Source organism: Triticum urartu, chromosome 6, assembly GCF_003073215.2.
Source record: "Triticum urartu cultivar G1812 chromosome 6, Tu2.1, whole genome shotgun sequence".
Lineage (NCBI taxonomy): Eukaryota > Viridiplantae > Streptophyta > Magnoliopsida > Poales > Poaceae > Triticum > Triticum urartu.
Genome location: NC_053027.1, coordinates 96,592,476 through 96,598,475, shown reverse-complemented (window position 1 = coordinate 96,598,475; position 6,000 = coordinate 96,592,476). Strand labels below are relative to the sequence as shown.

Below are 6,000 nucleotides of genomic sequence, written 5' to 3'. Positions count from 1 at the left end.
GTCGGCGCAGCCTTGCGGGCCTCGTCCACATCGGCTTGCGTGAGGTCGATCTGCTTGGACAGGAGCTTGAGCTCGGCGGAGACTTGGTCGTTGTAGGAGAGCTGCGTCTGGTGGCGTTCGTCCGCGGTCTTCTGGCTCGCGTCCAGCCGGCGAATCACCGTCTCGAGCAGGCTCTGAAGCTTGTCGGTGGTCTCCGTCATCGCGTCCAGGACACGGCGAGTCTGCGCCGAGGGTTTGGATGGCAGCGCCGTCATCTCGCTCCGAATCGATCCGAACCCTGAGAAGGATTTTGGGCGAGTTTGCCGGAGCGGCTCGTACCTGGCTCAGTGGATGTTACCGGACGATCAAGAGGATAGGAGAGCGGCAGCGCGGCGTGGATCGAGAAAAAAAATTGACTCTGAATACCAGATTGTAATGCCCTGGATCTCGATCTAGAATTTGGGGAGGAGAAGAGAAGGGAGCAGGTGAGGAGCAAGGTGGGGGAGAGAGTGTTTAATTCATATTCTATTTCCTTCCTGCCCAATCCATCGGTCTGGGTAACTCTGAACTTGCACTTGTTCAGTCCGCTGCGTATGTTGACTAAGGGCATATGCAGGCGCGACAGGAGCGGAGGCCTTGGAGCCATCCCCCTCCTTGTCCGCCATCGTTGAGCGAACTGGAGAGTAGGGCCAGCTCTGGGCAATTGCCAATCTCCAATTCCTGCAGCTGGGGAGGCAAGAGCAGAAGTCCTTCTCCTACTGCTGTTGCTATTTCCTCCTCTTCTCTTGTCTGTTGCTGCTGCTGCTGCTCAATTTGTGCTTGCTCCGCTTTATTATCTGAAGATGATGCAGTTCTTGTCGTCTCCTGTTGCTCCATCACACCAACCATTGTTATCTTCTCACAATAGGATATTTCCAACTTGCTGAGATTCATGAAGTGAGTGAGCAACTGTGTCAACTCCTTCCCGGTAGCACCACACCGCCAAATATGCAGGGTATCAATTGGTAACTGGTACATGACATCACTCAGTGGCAAAAAAATATCCGAACGATATATTTTGAGAATCTTCAGAGATGTTAGCATTTGGAGGTGATCTAATGGCAGAGGAGGGCATTTACTCATCTCCAGCTCTTCAAGATCAGTTAAATTACGCAATGCCAGCACATTCCAGAACTTGCTATCGCTTAGACCACCCTCCTTCCCCTTGACACTCAATGTCGATCTAGACTTCTCACTATAATAACTCAGCTCCTCAAAACACGATCCAGCTCGTGCTATCGTGGCAGAGCATGGATCACGAGTCCAAGGAACAGGGGGCAATATCAACAGCTTTGGGCAGTCTTCAATCTCTAGCTTCCGTAATCTAGGGAACCAAGTCGTGTTTGCCTCTTGCTTTGATTTACAGCCTGGAAACGGCAGCTCCAAGAGTTCAGCGCAAACTTTAACAATGAGCACTTCTAGGTGAGAGAACAAATGACAAGTGCTATTTCCAACGCATTTTCTCAACCTTGGTATCTTAACCAATTTTAGCTTTTTCAAATTTTGAAAGCTCTGGCTTGGGATACCACTCAGATGCTCTTCACCAAGCTCATTAGCAAACCACAACTCCCCTAGAGGTGGAAAATTGCTCCAAGCAACATCAACCAGACAAAGAGATTCCAATATTTTAACTGAGAGGTTCTCACCTAACCATGAAGGGCAAGTAGCACCTCCATGCCCTCCAATGTGTAGATCTACAAGACTTCTATGGGGCTTAAGATTTTCAAGAACATGATCTTCTTGTGCAGGATCCTTATTATGTCGATCAATACCCCATTGTAACATTAGCTTCTGTAAGTTGATTTTGTGCATCAGTTTAGCTTCATTTGCCTCTTTCTGTCGCTCAACATTCTCAATGCCGTGAATTCTCAGTGACTCACCAAACTCTGCCAACCGACCAATCTGCCTAAATTCAAAACCTATATCTTCCTTTTTAACCATAAAGCTTCTTAAGTCTTGAAGTAATTCCAGTTTTCCCACACCAAAAGTTCTAGTTCTATACTGAAGGTCCCTGTCTTGGACAAGAAAATGGCGAACATTTATAAGGTTGCTCATATCTCTTGGAAAATCAAGATGGACACTGTTTTTGTCAACATCTATAACTCTCAGGTGATACAATCTTGAGATGTTTCTGTTCAGTCTTGCAGAAGGTGTTATCCTCAGGTAGCGAAGATGGACAAGTCTCGGAAGGTTGTGTAAAACATCCTCCACAATATACCTATAATATGCCCCAGATAAAAGAATAACACGAAGAGATTTTGCTTCTGCAAACAAAGCACCAAAACTCTTGGCAAAGCATCCTTGGTATTCTCCAAATAACATCAAAGTTTTTAGGTTTTCAACTTTCAATTTTTCACCCAATGAACTTAAATCCCTCTTAAAATCTTCAAAAGCCAATCTATCATTGACATCTCCGTCATCTATAATGATAGACAAGTGGCGTACAGATGGAGGAGATTGTATATATTTCACATTAGAACTACATATGCGAAGACACTCTGATGAGGAAACCTTCACTGCTAACTCATGCAGTAGGTCATGCATAACATAACAAGAACTGCCATCTTCTTTTTCATTTTTCTTGAAAAATCCACAATTAACCAAGTCATTTAAATAGCACAGCCCAACATCTTCAAGTCTTTTCCTCTGATCACATGAATCTAAAATATCCAGCCCTATCCATAATTGAACCAACTCTTTGCTCATAATCTTCAGGAAACAAAGCACCATAGGAAAAACATTGTTGCAGATGGAAAGGGAGATAATCATAACTAAGCTTTAGAGCTGGCATAATGTCATAGTCGCTGGTTTGTAACTCCCATTCTTTGCTTTCAAGAACACTTGTCCAACTGTCCAATGTAAGTTGGTTTCTCAGTAATCTACCTACAGTTTTTGCTGCAAGAGGGAAACCCTTCAGATGCCCCACTATTGCTCTTCCAACATCAAGTAATTCAGGATAGTCTTTCCATGGCTGTTGGTGACCAAATACATATGCTTCAAACAAATGCATAAAATCTTCAGTTCCTAAGCGATTGAGTTCTATTGAATAATCCACTGTTTTTACCATTCTTACTGCCTCTGGGATTCGAGTTGTGACAATAACCATGTTACCTCTTGCCTCTCCTTTTCTGAACGGAGCTAACAGTTTTTTCCACTCATCCTCGTGATATGTCCACACATCATCCAAGACTAGCAAGAACCTCTTATGCTTTAATCTATGTTCGATGAGTTCTTCTTCACTAGCATTCTCTTTTTCATCATTAACTTTGGGGATATTTTTCACAATCTCTTGTGTCAACCTATTTGCATCAAAATTAAGAGAAACACATAACCAAATCATAATATCAAACAAGCTATTCACCTCTTGATATACGTGTAGTGTGAAAGTCGTCTTTCCAATACCCCCTGGGCCAACAATTTGAAGCACAGTAAGTCCATTGGCATAATATTTTCCATGGGTAATGTCATCCACAATGTTCTTTTTTTGGACATTCCTCCCGAATAACTCTGGCTCTATTATTGCTGACGTGGTTTTGGGTCTGTTGCCTTGGGCAGGTTTGAGGTTCCGAAGCTCTAGATCAAGGATTTCCTTCACCTTAGCACATATAGGATCCAGCTGTTGTACAATGTCTGCCATCCTTTTAGACATATCCACACGATCAAACTTCAATTTTGGTGTCTGCTTGTTGCCGCGCGAGGAGAACTTGAATTTGTTGGCAACGGCTCTGGCAGTGTGCCGCGCGTTCAGAGCGAGGCCATGGGTGCAGCCACCGGCATGCTTATCAGCTGCATGGTAGGTGCTGTCGAGCTTGTCCTGGATGCGGAAGTAGTCCAGTTCGTCAAGCACGTCTTCGGCCCCGTCCGCCAGCTGCCGCAACATGTGCAACAGGTCCTGGAGCGCAGGGTTGGTGATCTCCCTGTCGTGCGCGTTATAGAGGATCCCCTGTGCGCGCAGCAGCTCCATCTTGAGGGCGGTGATGTTGGGGCCGAGACTGTCGCTGGCCGCCCAATCCTTGAGCAAGTCATCCGTAACGGGAGCCAGCGCCTTGCGCAATGCCCACACTGCCGCACTGATAGCGGTGGCCATCCTCACGCTGCTGGTGAGTGTGTTGAGATGCTGCAAGCTGCACGCATCAATAGGAATGTTCTTGCAGTTAGTCACTACCAAATAGCAAAGGGGGGAAAAGAAGCAGCAGCAACACTACTGGTAATCTCGCTGCCTGAGGCCAGAGGAACAGAATGGTTCACTTACACAAGGCGTTGGGCCTTCAGATCTTGCGGAAGAATGCCAGAGAGGTGCGGCTGGACAGAATCAGAGAGGATGGAATACCAGCCTTCAGCCCCCGCTTCTACAAGCTGCAAAACCCATCTGCATCTGGAGGCAGAGAAACCAAGTTCAGTACACTACACATCTCTGTGAAGGGGAATACATTATACATCTAGATTCTAGTCACAGCGTACGTACCTGCTGCTCCTGCACAAAGATGATTGGCGTCCGGAGCCGCTGCGCCGGCACAGGTGGGGGGAGCAAACTACAGGAGGAGAGCAGCGGCGGTGACGAACGGAATCAGGGGAGCTGAGTAGGCTGGCCAATGGAGTGAAGTTGGCTGTGTCTGGAAGAGAAGTGCATCGCTGCACCGAGCGACAGATGCACGCAGCGCATCTACGATGGGCAGAGCGTCGCGATGCGGGGCGAGCTGCCTTGCTACTTGGCGTATATAGAGAAACGGGAGAGCGGCATGGTTCGTATTCATGTATTTAGATGGACCAACCTGACAGATCAGTCTGACAAGCCGCTGCTCGTATGACTGTACATCGCAGGGAGGAGGACGGAATACTACCGTTGCATGAGACACTGTATAACGTATAGGCCTCTTTTGGTTCATAGGATAGGATTATCATAGGAATAGTAATCTTGTAGGAAATGAGATGACATGTATCTCAAATCCTATGAGTAGGAATAAGAAACAAGATGTCATTTGGTTGACACCAAAAGAATTTTTCCATTGATTCTAGGCTTTTTTTTATTTTCCTATGAAATGTGGAGGATAGGAACCAATCCTATGTAGGAATAGGAATCCATTCCTATGAACCAAAGTGCTCTAAAGGAAAAAATCCTATAAGAATCCTATCCTCTAAAATTCCTATGAAGTTCCTCTAAACCAAAGGAGGCCAAACATTTCTTGGCTTTGATGTATTTAAAGACCATGCAACTGCTGGACAGGAACCAGCAAGCGCACGGCCTCAGTCAAGCACGCACAAACATCTCTCACTCCCATCCACCCCCCGCCGCTGTGCCAAGATGTCGAGCAGTTCATCGTCGGCGCGGTGTCTCCGGGAACCTCCCCCGCCGCTGCCATTGATCATGTGCCCAAGGTGCACCGGGACGAGGACCAGGTGGTTCGTGTCCGGGACGGATCGTAACCTGGGCATCCGGTTCTACAAGTGCCCGAACCAGGCAGTAAGTATCACAGAACGCACATCCAGCAGGAGATTAGTTTTGTAACCACGCGCAGGACGGAGGCCCCTACTATTTTTGGCTGTGGGAGGACCAATACGCATTCTACATCACCGAGGTTGGCATTAACCTACTCATCGAGGCTGCCGGAGGAGGGAGCAACGTCATGTTCGGAATGGGCCGCGCCATGGACGACATACGCAACGTGGCGAGGAACACCATGATGATCTGCTTGCTAATGCTCTTCGTGGTGCTTGCCAAGTCAGCCGGCGGGCAGTACTGAGCAGTGTGGCGTACCAGATGCCATGACGGAGCGCGACCTGATCAAGATTTTTAATTTCTTCTCCCTGACAGCATGGGTTATGTAGTTTACTAGGTTTGACTGAGGCCATAGTACGGTGCAGTCCAAACATTTGTAATCTCGCACGGCAAATAAATTCATATGTAGCTAATGATCACCTGTGCGGCGTGCACCACACGCATCAGCCAAGACGTGCAGAGACAAAAATTCCAACGCTCCCACC

At 47.2% G+C, this 6,000-nt stretch overlaps 1 pseudogene; it reads right to left on the bottom strand.

Annotated features, from left to right (window-relative positions):
• Nucleotides 1-579: 579 nt before the first annotated feature.
• Nucleotides 580-6,000, bottom strand: part of LOC125516608 — a 48,370-nt pseudogene continuing 42,949 nt past the window's right edge.